General features: G+C 45.7%; 1 long non-coding RNA gene across 1 annotated transcript; it reads left to right on the top strand.

The window, feature by feature from the left end:
* Positions 1 to 4,276: 4,276 nt before the first annotated feature.
* Positions 4,277 to 21,245, top strand: LOC117506042. The gene is made up of 3 exons (XR_004559352.1): positions 4,277 to 4,392; positions 4,647 to 4,654; positions 21,235 to 21,245. It is a non-coding gene; the product is annotated as an uncharacterized LOC117506042 (long non-coding RNA).
* The last annotated feature ends 1,113 nt before the right edge of the window (positions 21,246 to 22,358 follow it).

Here is a 22,358-nt window from a genome sequence, read left to right as displayed (position 1 = left end):
CGATCCAGGCCAAATGGGTACTCCAGGCCGCCGGGTGCGCGGCCGTCACGCAACGCAGGGCCTGTTCCACCTCCTGATTGGCCCGTTCTGCTTGCCCGTTGGTCTGGGGATGATACCCGGATGAGAGACTCACCGTGGCCCCCAGTTCCCGGCAGAAGCTCCTCCAGACTTGCGAGGAGAACTGGGGACTGCGATCGGAGACAATGTCTGTGGGAATCCCATGCAGCCGGACGACGTGGTGGACCAGGAGGTCCGCTGTCTCCTGGGCCGTCGGGAGCTTCGGGAGGTCCACGAAGTGGGCCGCCTTGGAGAATCGGTCCACTATCGTGAGGATGGTGGTGTTGCCCTGGGACGGCGGGAGGCCCGTGACAAAATCCAGGCCGATGTGGGACCAGGGGCGATGAGGCACGGGCAGCGGCTGGAGCAGTCCCGAAGCCCTGCGATGATCAGCCTTGCCCCTGGCGCAGGTGGTGCAGGCCTGGATATAATCCCGGACGTCGGCCTCTAGGGACGCCCACCAGAAGCGCTGCAGGACAACTGCCACGGTTCTTCGCACCCCTGGATGACAGGAGAGCTTAGAGCTGTGACAGAAGTCCAGGACTGCAGCCCTGGCCTCTGGTGGGACATAGAGTCTGTTCTTCGGCCCAGTTCCGGGGTCCGGGCTTCGTGCCAGGGCCTCCCGGACGGTTCTCTCTACGTCCCAGGTGAGGGTGGCCACGATAGTGGACTCCGGGATGATGGGTTCCGGTGGATCCGACAACTCCGCTCTTCAAGAGCCTCTTTCACCGCAAGGAGTTCTCGATTGCCGACGTCATAGTTCCGTTCGGCCGGGGTCAACCTGCGGGAAAAATAGGCACACGGGTGAAGGACCTTATCGGTCTTCCCGCTCTGGGAAAGCACAGCTCCTATCCCTGAGTCCGAGGCGTCCACTTCAACCACTAACTGGCGACTAGAATCGGGCTGCACCAGAACGGGTGCAGATGAGAAGCGCCGTTTCAACTCCTTGAACGCGGCATCGCAACGATCCGACCAGGTGAAGGGGACTTTTGGTGAGGTCAGGGCTGTCAGGGGGCTAACTACCTGACTGTAGCCCTTAATGAACCTCCTATAGAAATTAGCAAAGCCGAGGAACTGTTGCAGCTTCCTACGGCTGGTGGTTTGGGGCCAGTCTCTCACCGCCGCGACCTTGGCCGGATCAGGAGCGACGGAGTTAGGGGAGATGATAAACCCCAGGAAGGACAAAGAAGTGCGGTGGAACTCGCACTTCTCGCCCTTCACAAACAGCCAGTTCTCCAACAACCGCTGCAGGACCTGACGTACATGCCGGACATGGGTCTCAGGATCCGGAGAAAAGATGAGTATGTCGTCCAGATATACGAAGACGAATCGGTGCAGGAAATCCCGCAAGACATCATTAACCAATGCTTGGAACGTCGCGGGGGCGTTTGTAAGACCGAACGGCATGACCAGGTACTCAAAGTGACCTAACGGGGTGTTAAATGCCGTCTTCCACTCGTCTCCCTTCCGGATCCGAACCAGGTGATACGCATTCCTAAGATCTAGCTTAGTGAACATTTGGGCTCCATGCAGGGGCGTGAACACTGAATCCAACAAGGGCAATGGGTATCGGTTACGAACCGTGATTTCGTTCAGCCCCCTGTAATCAATGCATGGACGTAGTCCGCCATCCTTTTTTCCCACAAAAAAGAAACCTGCACCCATCGGGGAAGTGGAATTCCGGATCAACCCGGCAGCTAAAGAGTCCCGGATGTAGGTCTCCATTGATTCGCGCTCAGGTCGTGAGAGGTTGTATAGCCTGCTGGATGGAAACTCAACACCTGGAACCAAATCAATGGCACAATCGTACGGGCGGTGCGGGGGAAGGGTGAGCGCCAGATCCTTGCTGAACACGTCCACAAGGTCATGGTACTCCACCGGCACCGTCCCGAGATTGGGCGGGACTCTGACCTCCTCCTTAGCCTGGGAACCGGGAGGAACCGAGGAACCTAAACATACCCGATGGCAGGTCTCGCTCCACTGAACCACTACCCCGGACGGCCAATCGATCCGGGGATTGTGTTTTAACATCCAGGGGAACCCGAGAATCACGCGGGAGGTGGCAGGAGTCACAAAAAACTCGATCTCCTCCCGGTGGTTCCCTGACACCACCAGAGTTACTGGAGGTGTCTTATGTGTGATTAAAGGGAGTAGGGAGCCATCTAGTGCCCGTACATGCACAGGAGAACTAAGTGCCACCAGAGGGAGCCCTGCCTCCCTGGCCCATTTGCTGTCTAGCAAATTCCCCTCAGAGCCCGTGTCCACCAGTGCTGGGGCCTGAAGGGTTAAATCCTCATAAAGGATTGTAACTGGGAGTCATGTAGCAATATGGGTGTGTCCCACGTGAATGTCTCGGCCCACCCCTAGCCCAGTTTCTAGGGGCGGGCGTTGGTGTTTAATCGCTCGGGGCAGTCCCTCACCTGATGCTCTATCGAGCCACAAACAAAGCACGCTCCGCGGACCAGCCTCCTCTGTCTATCCGGGGGTCTAAATGTGGCCCTGCTCGTGTCCATAGCTTCAGCAGCAGGGGGAGCTGTAACCACACGGAGCGTAGGGGCTGTGGAGCGTGGGGAGGGCGGAGCTCGGTCGGAGCCGGAAGGGAGAGGGACGGCGCGTGCCCGGTTACGCCCTTCGTCCCGTTCCCGACGGCGTTCTTCTAACCGATTGTCTAATCGTATAACGAGATCAATAAGCCCATCTAAATCCCGCGGTTCGTCCTTAGCCACCAGGTGCTCCTTTAGGACCAACGACAGTCCGTTTACGAAGGCGGCGCGGAGGGCAGTGCTATTCCAGCTGGACCTCGCAGCCGCAATGCGGAAGTCGACTGCATAGGCAGCTGCGCTCCGGCGCCCCTGTCTCATTGACAGCAGCACGGCTGAAGCGGTCTCTCCTCTATTTGGGTGATCGAACACTGTTCTGAACTCCCTCACAAACCCATCATATGTCTGAAGGAGCCGTGAATTCTGCTCCCAGAGCGCTGTAGCCCAAGCGCGTGCCTCACCACAAAGCAGATTTATTACATAAGCTATCTTGCTGGCATCAGTCGCGTACATGACAGGACGTTGTGCGAAGACGAGCGAACACTGCATAAGGAAGTCCGCGCACGTCTCCACACAACCTCCGTACGGCTCTGGAGGGCTTATGTATGCTTCCGGGGAAGGTGGGAGGGGTCGTTGAATGACCTGTGGAACGTCACTGTTACGCACAGGGTCGACAGGAGGGAGAGCCGCAGCAGCGCCCTGAGGGCGCGCTTCCACCTGCGCGGCGAGAGCCTCCACCCTGCGGTTAAGGAGGACGTTCTGCTCGGTCATTAGATCCAACCGAGCCGTGAAAACGGTGAGGATTCGCTGCAAATCACAGATCATTCCTCCTGTGGACGCCTGTGCGCCCTGTTCTTCCATTGGCCGTTCAACAGCCGGTTGACGCCCCTCGGGATCCATGACGTTGGCCGAGATATCCTGTTGGGAAAGTGTAGGAACACGGACCCACAACAGGGGGCGCAAATGAACGGACAATGGAGGAAGTCAAATAACACTTTTACTGTTGTGAAATAAGCACAACAAACACAACCGATTACAATAACAGACATAAAGCCGAATCACAAAGGTGTCATGTGGGCAGGCTCGAAGATAGGAGACGTCTGTCCAAAGCAGAGAACCGGAACCACACGATTTCCTCCGCCACCGAACCCCGGGAATACTGGAGCCGCCAAGTCCCGAACTCCCAGGTGGCCACTGCCTCCGCTTGTCGGATCCGGTACTGCTGGCGAGGAACAGAAACAGTCAGATGTGGGTGGCGCCTGCACCCAGCAACACGTATGGTGGAAAAACCACCTCCACCTCTCGTCAGGAAAACACTGTAGTGCAGGAATGTGAGTACTTATCCAAAATACAGTCTCCTGCTGTTCTTTTCTCTTTCTGTGTAAAGGCAAAAAGTATTTTATGGTCAAAAGATAATCTGTTTGGCTAGATACGTTACCTCCTTGGTAGAGCGATATCTCGGCAGAGAAGTGGAGATGACGTCTTGCAGATATACCGCTGCGGATCAGATGATTGGTAACAGCTGTCGTAGGTGACAGCTGTCACCCCGGCTGCTCCTGTGAGATGGCAGCGCCCTCTGGTGCCTGGAGCCCGCACTCCAGGCAGGGTGCCCTCTGGTGGTGGTGGGCCAGCAGTACCTCCTCTTCAGCGGCCCACACAACACACAGCTGTGGACAATTCTGCAGTTTAAGAACATGTTGATGGATCTGAGAGTTTTCTTAAGAACCTTCTTAGGGACAGCTTAAGAAGGAATCTAAGAAGATTCTTAAGAAGATATTGGTGAATGAGACCCATTGTTGGTGGGAACGTCCTGGAGCTTTGCTTATGTCATAAAAAAACTATCATTATCCTGTTGAAACTCAATATTCCTTTTTTTTTTTACACCCAGTCTCCTTGTTGTTGGTCACGGAGCTCTTACTATATTTCACATACTACCAGGTACTTGTCTTCACCCAGGTTAAGAATAGTTACTAAGTTATGTGGTTTATTTTTAATAATATAATTAAAAAAATAATTAGCCACACGATTGGAATCAGCACATCAGCACAGCTGTTTCAGTACTATCAAGTACACCACTCTGAGTGCTCCTGTTTTGTCTGTCTGTTTGTTTGTTTGTTTGTTTTTGCCACCACGTGCTTTGATTTTTTTTTTTTTTTTTTTTCTGTGCCCTGTAGTTACCAAGTTTGACGTGTTTTTTTTGGTGAGGGTACGCACTCTGTGAGTGCTGCAGGTTCTTCACAGCCTGAAACCACAGCACTGATCACGGACGTCTGGACTGACCCTAACTAACCCTGAGAGATGTCATCAAGTGTCCCAACATCCACAATGAAGATCTGCTTCTCTTTCACATGTAAAAGTGCCTGATTAGGGTTCCAGCCTTTGGAGATTTTTTTTTAATTCACTTACAGCTGAGAGTTCAGTAGAGATTCAGAATATGCTGGAAGAATTTTATTCTCCATTTTCCTGGATGACCATGGAAACGTCCATGAGGACCTGCAGAATGTGGGAAGGAGCAGACAAAAACCTTACCTACTTGGCAAAGGTAAAAATGCAAGTGTGGCCACAAAATGTTTGAAGACAAATGTTCAAGCTGTCTGAAAATGTCCAAAAATGATTGTGCCTAGTTTGTCTGTGATCTTGTCATGGAGTTTGATGAGCGCCAAGACACTCCCGTGTCAGAGACGTGTGCAGAGCCACAGTAGAGGTATGCTCTGTGGAGTCTGAGGGATAAGGGGTAGAAACCTCGGAGGACCATTGGCAGAAAATACTGTGGGGTTTTTCACATCAGCTGGAAGAAATCAGCCGGATTCCATTGATCTGCAATTATTTTCCTGAAGCAAACTGGAATTTTCCAAACCAAAGCACAGCAGGATGAAGCCAACAGCTTTCAGTCACGATGACCAGAGGCCGCAGGACGGAAAGCAATGACTGTAGTCCAATCAACACTCCGGGTTCCACAAATCCTTTGTCGTCGGAAGCCAAACGTCTCCGCAGCTGAGCCGGAAGGTTGCTTTGACTTTATGGTGGCCGACGTCACTGCACCTGACTGCAGCCACAATTACAGTTTTTCTTGATTATTTACCTTTGAAAACCTGCCTCATACTCTCAGAACTCTACACACACACACACACACACACACACACACACACACACACACACACACACACACACACACACACACACACACACACACTGGGCAAAAGCCCTCAATTCTCCTGCAAAATGAAACTTTACATTCAAAACAATGTTATTTCTTTTCAACATTGTATTTCTTTTCAAATACTGCCCACAGGATCGTCACCGAAAGCCGTCTGAATAATCCGAATGGTTTCCACCTGGCTATCACCCAGTTTGTGGCAAAATTTGATGCAGTCGCGCTGCTCCAGTCGTTCCACCATTTCCTTGCAAAGAAAAAATGACGAGAGACTCCATCCATCCTCACACAAAGGCTGCTTACAAGCAAATGACGCAATCGACAAGCGTGAGAAAAATGACGCATGCACACGAAGGTTCAAGGTTGGCTCATGCAAACACGCGTGATTCAAATCCATCAGGTTTTTGAAAAATAAAAAGGTCCTTTCTTAAGAACCAGCTGATGTGTTCATGTACACTGAACAAAGATAGAAACTCAACACTTTTGTTTTTACTCCCATTTTTCATGAGCTGAACTCAAAGATCTAAAACATTTTCTGTACTATTCAAAAGGCCTATTTCTCTCAAATATTGTTCAAACACTTTCCATCACCAGGCAGAAAGAAATTCCTCAGTAGGACTGAGGAATGGAAAATATGGAGGGAGATCTTCATCTTCTTCCAGCTGCTCCCATTAGGGGGCGCCACAGCAGATCAATAGTTTCCATCTCACCCTGTCCTCTGTATCTTCCTCTGTCACACCAACCACCTGCATGTCCTCTCTCAGCACATCCATGAACCTCCTCTTTGTCCTCCTTCTTCTCCTCCTGCCTGGTGACTCCATCCTCAGCATCCTTCTCCCTATATACCCTGGGTCCCTCCTCTGCACATGTCCAAACCATCTCAATCTCTCCTCTCTGACTTTGTCTCCAAACCGTCCCACCTGAGCTGTCCCTCTGATATGTTCATTCCTAATCTTGTCCATTCTCGTCACTCCCAAAGAGAATCTCAACATCTTCAGCTCCGCCTCCTGTCTTTTTGTTAGTGTCACCGTCTCTAAGCCGTCCAACATAACTGGTCTCACTACTGTCTTATAAACTTTCTCCTTCACTCTTGCTGATATTCTTCGGTCACAAATCACTCCTGCCACCTTTCTCCACCCACTCCACCCTGCTTGCACTCTCTTCTTCACCTCTCTACCACACTCTCCATTACTGTGGACAGTTGACTCCAAGTATTTAAACTCATCTACTTTCACCACTTCTACTCCTTGTAACTGCACTATTCCACTGGGCTCCCTCCCATTCACACACATGTACTCAGTCTTTCATTCCCCTTCTCTTCAGAGCATATCTCCATCTTTCCACGTTAAGCCCTGGTCTCACCAAATAATGAAGGATGAATAATGAACCACAGAATCTCATCTCTGCTGTTTGTGGACGATGTGGTTCTGTTGGCTTCTTCAAATCAGGACCTTCAGCGTACACTGGGGTGGTTTGCAGCTGAGTGTGAAGCGTTCGGGATGAAGATCAGCACCTCCAAATCCGAGGCCATGGTTCTCGACCGGAAAAAGGTGCTTTGCCCTCTTCAGGTCGGTAGAGTGTCCTTGCCTCAAGTAGAGGAGTTTAAGTATCTCCCAGTCTTGTTCACGAGTGAGGGACGGATGGAGCATGAGATCGACAGACGGATCGGTGCAGCATCTGCAGTGATGCGGTCGCTGTATCGGACCGTCGTGGTGAAGAGAGAGCTGAGTAGGGGGGCAAAGCTCTCAATTTACCGATCGATCTACGTTCCGATCCTCACCTATGGTCATGAGATTTGGCTCATGACCGAAAGAACAAGATCGCGAGTACAAGCGGCCGAGATGAGTTTCCTCCGCACTACAATCCTACCTGCTTTGTGTGCCGGACGCTGTGTATAAAGTAATTATTTTGTAGTGGATTAATCATTTTCTGTCAGAGCTTGGATTTTGAAAACACCTCAAATCACTTCTGGAATCACAGAGGACATTTGGAGCTTTTTTTCCTCTCTCTGTCTCATGTGCTGAGGTGGAGAATGCATTTGGAACAGCTTAAAAGGTAATTATTTGTAATGTTGATCTTGTATTAGCTTGGTAAAACAGTTGCATGTTCATTCCTTCTTTATAAGCAGCTGTGAAAGTATGTTTATGATAGATTTAACATCTTGTTATAATGGATCAGATGAGGCATGCTCAAGACGAACATTAGAATGCCAGTGTGCAAAAGAATGATTTTGCAGACAATAATGGAAGAACACAAAGTTGAAAGTTGGATCACGGTGTCAAAATGACTGTAAAGCTGTGGAAGAAATAAACCCAGCAAGAAGAAGCTCAGAGGCGATTGTCCAGGAACCCGTGGTTCAGTTGTAGCTGTCTGGTGCATTAATGACTCTGGAACACAGGTGAACAGTAGCCTGGTGCACGACGCACACCAGCCGGACTGTACTGGAGCTTCTATTTTTGGACTGCATTTAAAAAATGTGAATGGATGCTGTGAATTGAAAAGCCACACTTTAAAGGGACCAAGGGCTGGAGGGTTGGACCAAAGCCATGCCTAAATGTGCACCAACGTCACGTTACATGGCACTACATGGATCATATGTGGCTTGACGTGGATCATATGCAGCGACATGAGCCACTCGAGGCCAGACGGGTCTCAAATGACAGGTCAATCGTGGCTCACTAGAGGCTGATATCTGGCACATCTGAGGTACAGAGAGGCCTTAGTAGTGGATACGTGATAGCTAAAACGTGAATCATTCTTTGAATAATCGCTGACACACCCATGCGTGGCTTATTATTCAGTGGGACTGAGGCTTTAGACTCAACCTGCTCTCTACTCTCACTGCAGATCACAATGTCATCTGCAAACATCATAGTCGATGGAGACACCTGTCTGATCTCATCAGTCAACCTGTCCATCACCACTGCGAACAAGAAAGGACCCAGAGCTGATCCTTGGTGTAATCCCACCTCCACCTTGAATGAGTCTGTCATTCCTACTGCGCATCTGCTGCACGCACGCACCACACACACCCACACACACACACACACACACACACACACACACACACACACACACACACACACACACACACACACACACACACACACACACACACACACACACACCACACACACACAAAATCTTTGTACAGGCTCTTGCTTGCCTCTACTGGTGGTTGGCTCTCACTGCGGTATTGTATCACTTCCTGTTCCGGAGCACAGCGGTGTTTTTCTGTATCTGTTAGCTGTTTAATCTGCGCAGTTAGATTGATCTAGTTAACTAGATAACGATTTGTTTCACAGTGTAATCTTCACATGCCTTAACTAAAGCACTCCCTCTGCTGAATCACCTCTAAATTATTTACACATTATTCACTTTGTGTGTTTTTAGGAATCCGCTAGCTTAGCGCAGCTACTAGCTCATAGCTGGTTTAGCATGGCGGCTTCTCCTGTCTCTCCCGCACTTTTCTGCTCTGGGTGTGAAATGTTTAGTTATTCCTCTGCCTCCTTTAGCAGTAATGGTACTTGTAATAAGTGTAGCTTATTCGTAGCTTTGGAGGCCAGGCTGGACGAATTGGAGATTCGGCTCCGCACCGTGGAAAATTCTACAGCTAGCCAGGCCCCTGTAGTCGGTGCGGACCAAGGTAGCTTAGCCGCTGTTAGTTTCCCTCTGGCAGATCCCGAGCAGCCGAGAAAGCAGGCTGACTGGGTGACTGTGAGGAGGAAGCGTAGTCCTAAACAGAAGCCCCGTGTACACCGCCAACCCGTTCACATTTCTAACCGTTTTTCCCCACTCGACGACACACCCGCCGAGGATCAAACTCTGGTTATTGGCGACTCTGTTTTGAGAAATGTGAAGGTAGCGACACCAGCAACCATAGTCAATTGTCTTCCGGGGGCCAGAGCAGGCGACATTGAAGGAAATTTGAAACTGCTGTCTAAGGCTAAGCGTAAATTTGGTAAGATTGTAATTCACGTCGGCAGTAATGACACCCAGTTACGCCAATCGGAGGTCACTAAAATTAACATTGAATCGGTGTGTAACTTTGCAAAAACAATGTCGGACTCTGTAGTTTTCTCTGGGCCCCTCCCCAGTCTGACCGGGAGTGACATGTTTAGCCGCATGTTCTCCTTGAATTGCTGGCTGTCTGAGTGGTGTCCAAAAAATGAGATGGGCTTCATAGATAATTGGCAAAGCTTCTGGGGAAAACCTGGTCTTGTTAGGAGAGACGGCATCCATCCCACTTTGGATGGAGCAGCTCTCATTTCTAGAAATCTGGCCAATTTTCTTAAATCCTCCAAACCGTGACTATCCAGGGTTGGGACCAGGAAGCAGAGTTGTAGTCTTACACACCTCTCTGCAGCTTCTCTCCCCCTGCCATCCCCCTCATTACCCCATCCCCGTAGAGACGGTGCCTGCTCCCAGACCACCAATAACCAGCAAAAATCTATTTAAGCATAAAAATTCAAAAGAAAAAATAATATAGCACCTTCAACTGCACCACAGACTAAAACAGTTAAATGTGGTCTATTAACATTAGATCTCTCTCTTCTAAGTCCTCTTAGTAAATGATATAATAATTGATCAACATATTGATTTATTCTGCCTTACAGAAACCTGATTACAGCAGGATGAATATGTTAGATTAAATGAGTCAACACCCCCGAGTCACACTAACTGCCAGAACGCTCGTAGCACGGGCCGAGGCGGAGGATTAGCAGCAAGCTTCCATTCCAGCTTATTAATTAATCAAAAACCCAGACAGAGCTTTAATTCATTTGAAAGCTTGACTCTTAGTCTTGTCCATCCAAATTGGAAGTCCCAAAAACCAGTTTTATTTGTTGTTATCTATCGTCCTCCTGGTCGTTACTGTGAGTTTCTCTGTGAATTTTCAGAACTTTTGTCTGACTTAGTGCTTAGCTCAGATAAGATAATTATAGTGGGTGATTTTAACATCCACACAGATGCTGAGAATGACAGCCTCAACACTGCATTTAATCTATTATTAGACTCAATTGGCTTTGCCCAAAATGTAAATGAGTCCACCCACCACTTTAATCATAATTTAGATCTTGTTTTGACTTATGGTATGGAAATTGAAAACCCCCTTCTGTCTGATCATTTCTTAATAACATTTACATTTACTCTGATGACTACCAGCAGTGGGGAATAAGTTTCATTACACTAGAAGTCTTTCAGAAAGCGCTGTAACTAGGTTTAAGGATATGATTCCTTCTTTATGTTCTCCAATGCCATATACCAACACAGGGCAGAGTAGCTACCTAAACTCTGTGAGTGAGATAGATTATCTCGTCATAGTTTTATATCCTCATTGAGGACAACTTTGGATGCTGTAGCTCCTCTGAAAAAGAGAGCCTTAATCAGAAGTGCCTGACTCCGTGGTATAACTCACAAACTCGCAGCTTAAAGCAGATAACCCGTAAGTTGGAGAGGAAATGACGTCTCACTAATTTAGAAGATCTTCACTTAGCCTGGAAAAAGAGTCTGTTGCTCTATAAAAAAGCCCTCCGTAAAGCTAGGACATCTTACTACTCATCACTAATTGAAGAAAATAAGAACAACCCCAGGTTTCTTTTCAGCACTGTAGCCAGGCTGACAAAGAGTCAGAGCTCTATTGAGCCGAATATTCCTTTAACTTTAACTAGTAATGACTTCATGACTTTCTTTGCTAATAAAATTTTAATTATTAGAGAAAAAATTACTCATAACCATCCCAAAGACGTATCGTTATCTTTGGCTGCTTTCAGTGATGCCGGTATTTGGTTAGACTCTTTCTCTCCGATTGTTCTGTCTGAGTTATTTTCATTAGTTACTTCCTCCAAACCATCAACATGTCTATTAGACCCCATTCCTACCAGGCTGCTCAAGGAAGCCCTACCATTATTTAATGCTTCGATCTTAAATATGATCAATCTATCTTTATTAGTTGGCTATGTACCACAGGCTTTTAAGGTGGCAGTAATTAAACCATTACTTAAAAAGCCATCACTTGACCCAGCTATCTTAGCTATTTATAGGCCAGTCTCCAACCTTCCTTTTCTCTCAAAAATTCTTGAAAGGGTAGTTGTAAAACAGCTAACTGATCATCTGCAGAGGAATGGTCTATTTGAAGAGTTTCAGTCAGGTTTTAGAATTCATCATAGTACAGAAACAGCATTAGTGAAGGTTACAAATGATCTTCTTATGGCCTCAGACAGTGGACTCATCTCTGTGCTTGTTCTGTTAGACCTCAGTGCTGCTTTTGATACTGTTGACCATAAAATTTTATTACAGAGATTAGAGCATGCCATAGGTATTAAAGGCACTGCGCTGCGGTGGTTTGAATCATATTTATCTAATAGATTACAATTTGTTCATGTAAATGGGGAGTCTTCTTCACAGACTAAGGTTAATTATGGAGTTCCACAAGGTTCTGTGCTAGGACCAATTTTATTCACTTTATACATGCTTCCCTTTGGCAGTATTATTAGACAGCATTGCTTAAATTTTCATTGTTACGCAGATGATACCCAGCTTTATCTATCCATGAAGCCAGAGGACACACACCAATTAGCTAAACTGCAGGATTGTCTTACAGACATAAAGACATGGATGACCTCTAATTTCCTGCTTTTAAACTCAGATAAAACTGAAGTTATTGTACTTGGCCCCACAAATCTTAGAAACATGGTGTCTAACCAGATCCTTACTCTGGATGGCATTACCCTGACCTCTAGTAATACTGTGAGAAATCTTGGAGTCATTTTTGATCAGGATATGTCATTCAAAGCGCATATTAAACAAATATGTAGGACTGCTTTTTTGCATTTGCGCAATATCTCTAAAATTAGAAAGGTCTTGTCTCAGTGTGATGCTGAAAAACTAATTCATGCATTTATTTCCTCTAGGCTGGACTATTGTAATTCATTATTATCAGGTTGTCCTAAAAGTTCCCTGAAAAGCCTTCAGTTAATTCAAAATGCTGCAGCTAGAGTACTGACGGGGACTAGAAGGAGAGAGCATATCTCACCCATATTGGCCTCTCTTCATTGGCTTCCTGTTAATTCTAGAATAGAATTTAAAATTCTTCTTCTTACTTATAAGGTTTTGAATAATCAGGTCCCATCTTATCTTAGGGACCTCGTAGTACCATATCACCCCAATAGAGCGCTTCGCTCTCAGACTGCAGGCTTACTTGTAGTTCCTAGGGTTTGTAAGAGTAGAATGGGAGGCAGAGCCTTCAGCTTTCAGGCTCCTCTCCTGTGGAACCAGCTCCCAATTCAGATCAGGGAGACAGACACCCTCTCTACTTTTAAGATTAGGCTTAAAACTTTCCTTTTTGCTAAAGCTTATAGTTAGGGCTGGATCAGGTGACCCTGAACCATCCCTTAGTTATGCTGCTATAGACGTAGACTGCTGGGGGGTTCCCATGATGCACTGTTTCTTTCTCTTTTTGCTCTGTATGCACCACTCTGCATTTAATCATTAGTGATTGATCTCTGCTCCCCTCCACAGCATGTCTTTTTCTTGATTCTCTCCCCTCAGCCCCAACCAGTCCCAGCAGAAGACTGCCCCTCCCTGAGCCTGGTTCTGCTGGAGGTTTCTTCCTGTTAAAAGGGAGTTTTTCCTTCCCACTGTAGCCAAGTGCTTGCTCACAGGGGGTCGTTTTGACCGTTGGGGTTTTTCCGTAATTATTGTATGGCCTTGCCTTACAATATAAAGCGCCTTGGGGCAACTGTTTGTTGTGATTTGGCGCTATATAAATAAAATTGACTGATTGATTGATTGATTGATTGATGTCCTGCACCAAGCTCACATACTTCTCTGCCACTCCAGACTTCCTCGTCCTTTTCTCCTTCCTTACTGTTGAACTTCTTGTACAGCCTGCTAAATGCCTTTTCCTTAAAATGTAAAACATGCACTGTGCTTAGTTTGTCCAATCACAGATACAGAATCCTGTAACTTCTTCTGGGTGTCTTGGTGGCTTTCCTCACTCTTCTCCTTCAGTTTTTGTGAACTGTCTACTCCATGCAGATTTACCACAGAGTGTCATACTGTTTGTATTTCTTCATAACTGATGTAAATAAAGTCCAAGACATATTCAGTGGCAGCTTCACCATCAGAGAGCCTCGTCCACAACCACCACAAAAGACTCCAAGCTGTCAGTGAGGTTAAAGGGGGCAACACACAGTATTAAGAACAGGGGGATGGAAACTTTTCATCAGGGTCATTTGGGTCATTTCTGTCATCATTATGATTTAAAAAGAGGAAACACAGCTGTTTGATAGTAAATGGCTTCACACAACCACTGACCATGAGGGGAAAAAGTTACTGTGTTGTCATTCATATTCTCTGAAAAATGGCCAAAAAAAAAATCCAAAAATTCTGCCAGAGCATGTAAACATTTGAGCACAACTGTACCTGAGTTGCTCTGGAGCATCTGTCTGATCTGGTGGAATAGGGGTGTTGTGTCTGGTGTCCAGGAATGTAATTAGGTGGTCAGTGTTGTAGGGGCCAAGGGCAGCATGGTGACAGACGACACCGCGGTGGCTCGTCACTGCACTCAGGGACTTCAACAACGGCACGCTGGCCGATGATGTTCCTTCCCTTCCTTCATCGTGCTCCACTGCAGCCACCTCCAGCTCAAGGACTCTCTGAAACACACACGACCTTATCAGAAACAGACATGGAGCTGTCACTGCTGTGATTACTGACATATGGATCATTTATACAGTGTTGAGAGTCTACATCGACTGTGGGACCGTATCGGACTTACTTGCACATAGTTATACCGCATTTCTTTGACTCTTTGTGAATTGCATTCAAATGGCGCCCTGTAGACCTGCTTCATCCTCAGATTATTTCTGTCCAAGACAAGGTCCAGTGTTGATCAGATTACCGATCAATCACCTCATCCTCTGTTCCTCTGACCTGTGGAGTCCCCCAGGGTTCTATTCTTGGGCCTGTTCTCTTTACCCTGTACTTTCTCCCTTTAGGTCAGGTGTTTAGAAAACATGGCATATCTTATCATCTTTATGCAGATGATACTCAAATCTACTTGCCTATTAAGAAGAACTCTAGCAGCCCCCTGACACCCTTGCTTGTGTGCCTGGAAGACGTCAAGGCTTCGTTGGCTCAAAATTTTCTTAGCTTAAATGAGAACAAAACCGAGGTGATTGTGTTTGGGCCCAGTGTTGGTTCCACAGCTCGATTAGACCTGGGCCCTCTCAGTCAACACATGAAGCCCACAGCCACCAACCTTGGCGTCATTATGGACTCTGATTTTCTGACTTGGAGCGCGTCATGCATGCTTTTATTTCTTCACGCCTGGACTACTGCAATTCACTTTTTTTGGAATTAATCAAAATACACTTCACAGATTGCAGTTAGTCCAGAACGCTGCTGCACGCCTCTTAACTGGGAGCAAAAAACATGAACATATTACACCTATTCTTGCGTCTTTCCACTGGCTCCCTGTTAATTTTAGAATTGATTTTAAAATTTTATTATTTGTTTTTAAAGCTTTAAATGGACTGGCCCCACAATATATTGTAGACCTCCTCCAAATTTACTCCCCAGCGTGCACTCTGAGGTCTGAGGGCCAGCTCCAGCTTGTGGTGCCTAGGACGAGACTTAAGACCAGGGGGGACAGGGCCTTCTCTGTGGCTAGGCCCAGACTCTGGAACACTCTGCCTCTCCACGTTCGAACAGCCCCCACAATGGAGTGTTTTAAGTCTCGTCTGAAGACCCACTTTTATTCTCTGGCTTTTAGCTCTGCATGAGTTGTATGGTCCTCTGTTCTCTTTGGTCCAGTGTTTTATTTATTTATTGTTTTATTGTTTTTATGTTTATTTTTTAGTATCTGAGTGGGTTTATTGTTTTGTATAGTTTGTATAATTATTTTATGTGCAGCACTTTGGAAACTGTTCTGTTGTTTAAATGTGCTATATAAATAAAGTGGATTGGATTGGATTGAATATTTTGAAATATCTCATTGTTTTCTATTATTTTTCTTTGTGTTTGCTGTAATGTCACGGTGTTATTTTCTAGGACCATGTTCATGATTTCAGTTTCCAGTTCAGGAGACAGAAGAGGTTCCTGTCAAGACAGACAACAAATGAGACACCAAGTAGTTTTCAATCTAAGATCTCTAGTGATTTGAAGCTTCAAATGTACAAGTCTTACGGACTGTAATTCTGCAGAGTTGGTATGACATGCAAACGGTTTCACAACTTTTTTACACAATTCTTCTGAATGGGTGGCATCTTCTATCCCAGAAGGTTTTGCAGCTGGACACATTCGTTTGTGCTTTCTTAAGGTCAAAAACCAGTAGGGACAAGATTTTTGCAGAAGCAAAACCATATGTTTAAGACAAAAACATCTTTCATAATATTTTCCAGTTATTGTATGTTTCTTTTTCACTCAAGTGAACTTCAGGACCCCAAAGTTCACCACAGCACAACAAGTAGATTTGATACAGAATACGTCCATTTGATTTTCATGATGTGCATAAATTAATATAATGGCAAACCATAATCAGAACGGGAACATTTCATTACAGGTCCAGACCACCTTGTGCTGGTAATATTTAACCCCTTAACGCCCATCGTCGCATATATGCTACAATCTCTGACTCAAATATGCAACTTACCAAATTGACCTGTATGCCCGTTGTCACAAATTTGCAACATACCATCATTATTATTATAACATTATAACATAAAGTCATTACCAGAATACCCAATATTACTATCTAGTTTTTGTGCAAAAGTGAAATTAATAATCTCAACATTATTTACCATCTACTTAAAGGCAAAAACACACACAAAACATTTTTTTATATACAGCTATATAAATTCGGGTGTTAAGGGGTTAAGTTCTGCAGTACAAATAGTAAAATGCTGTAAATACTGTGCAGCAATACAAAGTAGGGATACATTTTTCCAAAATACTTGAAACATACATTTTTTTACAGTCCAATAGAACAGTCCACAGGCAGGACTGTACTACTGTACTCACTGAGTACTGTAATGATATGCAGTACTGCAGTTTTCTAGTGAGAGTAGATTTCTTCCTGTTCTCATCTTGGAAAGTCTGAATGATAGAAGCTACAGTGGACCCGCTCTAATCTGGCTGGACTCTTTGCCTACCGCATTGTTAGACCACACGGTCAACCAAAGTGTCTCGGATCTCATCAGAGATTACGTCCTTGGCCTCCGTCGTCCTCATCTCCGTCCTCGTCCTCTTACTTTCGCTCCTCTGGCTCTGCCTCTGTTTCCATTGTTGGCATCCGTTGCTCCAAAACAGAGGAACTCACCTGTTGCTCTTTTATGTTAAAGCACTGATTGCATAGTAGGTCAGTGAACTTTAGAATTTTGAACGACAGTGTATTTTTTGAAATCAAGAGATTTTCTTCATGAAAATTGTGCTAAACACAGAGAATTGTGTGTAGTGTTTTGATAAAAGTGTGTTTTAGAACTGCAGTTTGAGTGTAAAGCAGTAGTTGCTGATCAGAGTTGGTTCAGGGGTTGGTGCCGGAGTTCCATGTTGGGGTCATCATGTTTCAAGTACCAGTATTTGTGTGTAAACTATGGTGAAAAACTGTAATACACATTCTGTGTGCCAGTGGACTGATCTTACCACCAAGGCAATAAATCCTTCCTCTTGGACTGTGCAGCAGCAGGAATCTGATAGTATTTGGAAGAACATTCAAAAAGAATCACATCCAAAAGTTCCATAAAAGAAAACATCCTGTTTGTCTTGGGATCAACCCGAAATGTTGTTCACTTTTTTCCACATCCATGGCAGTGAGTCAGAGGAATGCTGGATCAGCCTTTTGACTTTTCCTGGTGACTACAACCACTGATGGTCGGCTGTGGTATTTAACATGCCGCTGGCAAAACCAGAGCTACCAAAATAAAGTGTCAACGACAGGTTTTATAGACTCTCCTCAACCCCAACGTCAGCGTCCCACATATCAAGAACCTTTTGACTTTAAAATCAAATAGTCTTAATTTCCAATAAAAAACACTTTCAGCTGCTCCCATTAGAGGGCGTCACAGCAGATCATGCGTCTCTACCTCACCCTGTCCTCTGTATCTTCCTCTGTCTCACCAACCACCTGCATGTCCTCCCTCAGCACATCCATAAAGCTCCTCTTTGTCCTCCCTCTTCTCCTCCTGCCTGGTGGCTCCATCCTCAGCATCCTTCTCCCTATATACCCTGGGTCCCTCCTCTGCACATGTCTAAATCAGGCTAGACTCAAGCTGCTCTCGACTCTTACTACAAATCACAATGTCATGGAGACTCCAGTGCAAACAAGAAAAGACTCAGAGCTGATCCTTGGTGCAATCCTACATCTGCATTGAATGAATCTGTCATTCCTGCTGCGCATCTCACTGCTGCCAGAATACCCTTGTACATGTCCTGCACTACCCTCACATACTTCTCTGCCACTCCAGACTTCATCATACAATGCCACAACTTTTCTCTTGGCACCCTGTTACAAGATTTCTCTAACTCCACAAACATACATACAATGTACAGAACATCCAGAAAGTATTCCATCCTGGTCTCACAGCAAGTCATGATTCAGCAGCACAAAAGCTGGGACTCCGATGAGGGCGGTCGCATCTCCTCCACTCTCCCTTATCTCTGCTCTCTGCTTTAACCTTCAAGTCCCTACTTCACCAGACTATGAGTTCTTCAAATCATATTGGATTCTGGATCTATTGGACTACTATTGGATTAACCACGGAATTGATCAGCTGGTCTCTGAACTCTACTGACACCATTTTTTCTACAAGAAGGTCAGGACCGGGGGATCCTACCTGCCCAGATGGAACGTATCCTGCGGGCTATGTTCTCAACTCCTGGAATTCCTGGTGTGTGGCATGCTTGGCACCTTTCTCCGTTGAGGACGTCGAGGATTTATTCATTTTTGGCCTCATGGTAGCAGGGCTGGTACTTTTTGGCTTATGTGCTGCCCTGATCTACTGGAAAATTGGCAAGACAGTGGCATCAAGAACCACGGCCCCTCGCTTGTCCGTCATGATTAACGAGGTTGGCAAGGCAGTGCATTCTCAGACTGCGATGACTCTTGAACTCAGATGCAAATTGGATGACATCTTGGAGCAGATGCGTGCTTTGTAGCTGAAGCTGAAGATTTCGGAAGCGGATGAATATTCTTAATTCATAATTGGGATTTGGTTCTTCAAGTGGAACTGTTAAAAGTGTTTTTCACTGCTCAAACCACAACATTACAGGCTTATCAAGCCTGAAGGTCAAATTGCCCGACTGTTTTTCCTCCAGAGGAATTTCTTCGGCCTGGGGATCATTTGGCTGTTTCTTATCTCAAATCACAAAGACAATAAACTGCTTTTCACAGCACTGAAGCATGCTCCATTCTCTCCCCCACCCCTCTTTCCCACATCAAACACTCCCCCCTTTCTGGCACCTGCTAACATCACTACTTCCCCCTTTGGCGGGGGCGGTGCAGTTTCAGCTGCAGCCCCTGTTCCTACCCCTAAGCTGATGGTGACGCATCTCAGGGTTGCTGCGCGACCTTCACCCACTTGCCTCAATTCTGATAACGGACTTCTTCAAACTTAGTGCACATAAACAATGTCAAATGTGTATGTGCTGTCTTTAATTCTGATGTGTGCCATTATTACGGTAAAGAAGTAATAATTGTGGACTAATTGCTGTCTGAGGTAACTAGAGTGTAAATGTAATTTCTCCACTGGGAGATCAATAAAGTATATCTCTCATCTCATACATTAATCTATTGGTTCATAATATTGTGACGAAACGCGCCTCATTTTCGTCACAGCAGCACATATTCATTCCAATTCATTCCATGATGGCTGCATGAAATTAAAAGTGAAGTGGGGGGGGGGTTAAGGTTAGGGTCGGGGTAGGAGTAGGGTTAGGAATAGTGAGTTTAAAAAAAACCCTGTCATGAAATCTGTCTCATTTTGTCACGGGAGCACGAAAAAAAAAAACATGAGACTGGGCTGAGTATTCGCAGCGTGTCACTTTTTCCACATTTTGTTATGTTGCAGCCTTATTCCAAAATGGAGGATTTTTTTTTTTTTTGCCCTCAAAATTCTACCCCAAAATGACAACATGAAAAACAAACAAAAAAAAAAAAGTAATTTTTGAAAATTTTCTATGTATATGTTGTGGACATGAACGAGCGAAGCTCTACAGCATTTCACCCTGTCATTTAGGTCCTTCAGACTTTTTTTGAGCAAATGCTTCAGGGGAGCATTGGCATGGCTAAAACCTTTCAGTTTCTGGGAGTGGGGGGAGGTGAGCTCCACCCCCAGACCACCGAATTACAGTCCTCTTAGCCCCCTGCCACTTTAAGGATTTTTTTAAAATGTAGATGTAGTTAATAGTTTTCTGCTACTTGACAGTCATTGAGATGTTCTACAGAGAGACTGAGGAACTCATTTGTTCCGTGAGCCATTAGGCTGCTTAATGAGGCCTCTGCTGAGAGGGGCAGGAGGGAGAATGTGTTTTAGCAGCTAGTTTTTAGTTATTATTTATTTATTTCTGTGGTGGGCTTTGTTTCTTCCATTTTATTGTATCTTTTAATCCTATTTATCCTTGGAGCACAGATAATGCACAATCTCCCTTGGGATTAATAAAGTATTTGTCTGTCTGTCTGTCTGTCAGTTGGTCTGTACAATATGGCCAAATTATCGTATCTCAGTATTGTCATATCAATATGATAAACGATATGACTATGATTTGACACAAAGTGCAGCAACAGTGAAAATTAAACCTTCTTAAACCAAACAGTAATAATCCCACACTCATCATAAGGTTAGGATACTGTACCTTCCAAAAGTATCGGAACACTTGGAATTTCACACATTTTAATTTGTTTATGCCATTTTAAATACAAGAAATATAAAAAAATAAAGAATAAAAATTTCTAAAGTTATCTTCCTCAAACTCAAACTGAAAGCAAATCTGTAAAATCTGATCAAACCTGTCAATTTCCAAATCACTGAATATGTCTTGGACTTTATTTACATCAATTATGAAGAAATACAAAAGTTTCTTTCACCAAAACATCAAATCTCGTCTTTCATCTCGAATGTACTTTCTGTCAAATTGTAGCTGAACTTTCAGGTCTTCTTTTGAAGAAAATCCTCCTCTACACCACTTCATCAGGAAGCTGGATTTTAGATTTTTAATTCATTTATATCAAGTTGTAGAGATTTGCTTTCAGTTTGAGTTTAAGGAAGATAACTTTAGATTTATTTATCTATATTGTGTCACTGGTGAGTCACTCAGACAGCAAAATGAAGAGGTTACACAGGTTTTATACAGGACAGAGGAGGAGTAAATGACCTGTATTTCTTTCAGCCTGAGCATCTTCACGTTATATCTCATATAAGCAAACAGAGCATGAATCAGGTTGGATGTGGAGCGTCAGTGCACAGACATTTTCAGATCTCTCCAAAGATGTTCAATCAGATTCAGGTCTGGGCTCTGGCTGGACCACTCAAGGACTTTCACAGAGTTGTCCTGAAGATGTTGTGTGGGCCGCTGAAGAGGAGGTACTGCTGGCCCACCACCACCAGAGGGCGCCCTGCCTGGAGTGCGGGCTCCAGGCACCAGAGGGCGCTGCCGCCTCACAGGAGCAGCCAGGGTGACAGCTGTCACCCATCACCTGAGACAGCTGACAGCAATCATCAGAGGGGTATATCAGCAGGACGGCATCTCCACCTCATTGCCGAGATATCGTCTCTACCGAGGAGGTAACGTATCCAGCCGACTATATCAACCTTGAATACTTTTTGCCTTTATACAGAGAGAGAGAAGAGCAGCAGGAGACAGTGTTGGATAAGTACTCACACTCCTGCACTTCAGTGTTTACTTGACGAGAGGGGGAGGTGGTGTTACCACCGTCCGTGTTGCTGGGTGCAGCGCACCCACCTCTGACTGTTTTTGTTCCTCACCAGCAGTACCAGATCCGACAAGCGGAGGCAGTGGTCACCTGGGAGTTCGGGACTTGGCGGCTCCAGTATTCCCGGGGTTCGGTGGCGGTGGAAATGGAGTGGTTCCGGTTCGACTTGGACAGACGTCTCCTACCTTCGAGCCTGCCCACACGACACCATTGGAATTCGGCTTGTTCCCGAAATTGTAATCTGTTGTGTTTGTTGTGCGAGTTTCACAACAGTAAAGCTTTGTTATTTGACTTACTCCAATGTCCGTTCATTTGCGCCCCCTGTTGTGGGTCCGTGTTCCTACACTTTCACAACAGAAGACACTCCTTTGATATCTTAGCTGTGTGCTTAGGGTCATTGTCCTGCTGAAAGATGAACCGTCGCCCCAGTCTGAGGTCCAGAGCGCTCTGGAGCAGGTTTTCATCCAGGATGTCTCTGTACATTGCTGCATTCATCTTTCCCTCAATCCTGACTAGTCTCCCAGTTCCTGCTGCTGAAAAACATCCCCACAGCATGATGCTGCTTCACTGTAGGGATGGTGCCTGGTTTCCTGCGAGGTCACCAAGCATCTTAAAACTCCCCACATGGACTAAATGTGGCATCTGATGTTCCCTCACAGTGTCAGTGATCCTCCTCATA

Source organism: Thalassophryne amazonica, unplaced genomic scaffold (assembly GCF_902500255.1).
Source record: "Thalassophryne amazonica unplaced genomic scaffold, fThaAma1.1, whole genome shotgun sequence".
Taxonomy (NCBI): Eukaryota; Metazoa; Chordata; class Actinopteri; order Batrachoidiformes; family Batrachoididae; genus Thalassophryne; species Thalassophryne amazonica.
Note: the sequence above shows the minus strand (reverse complement) of the source record. Positions and strands in the feature narration are given on the sequence as shown.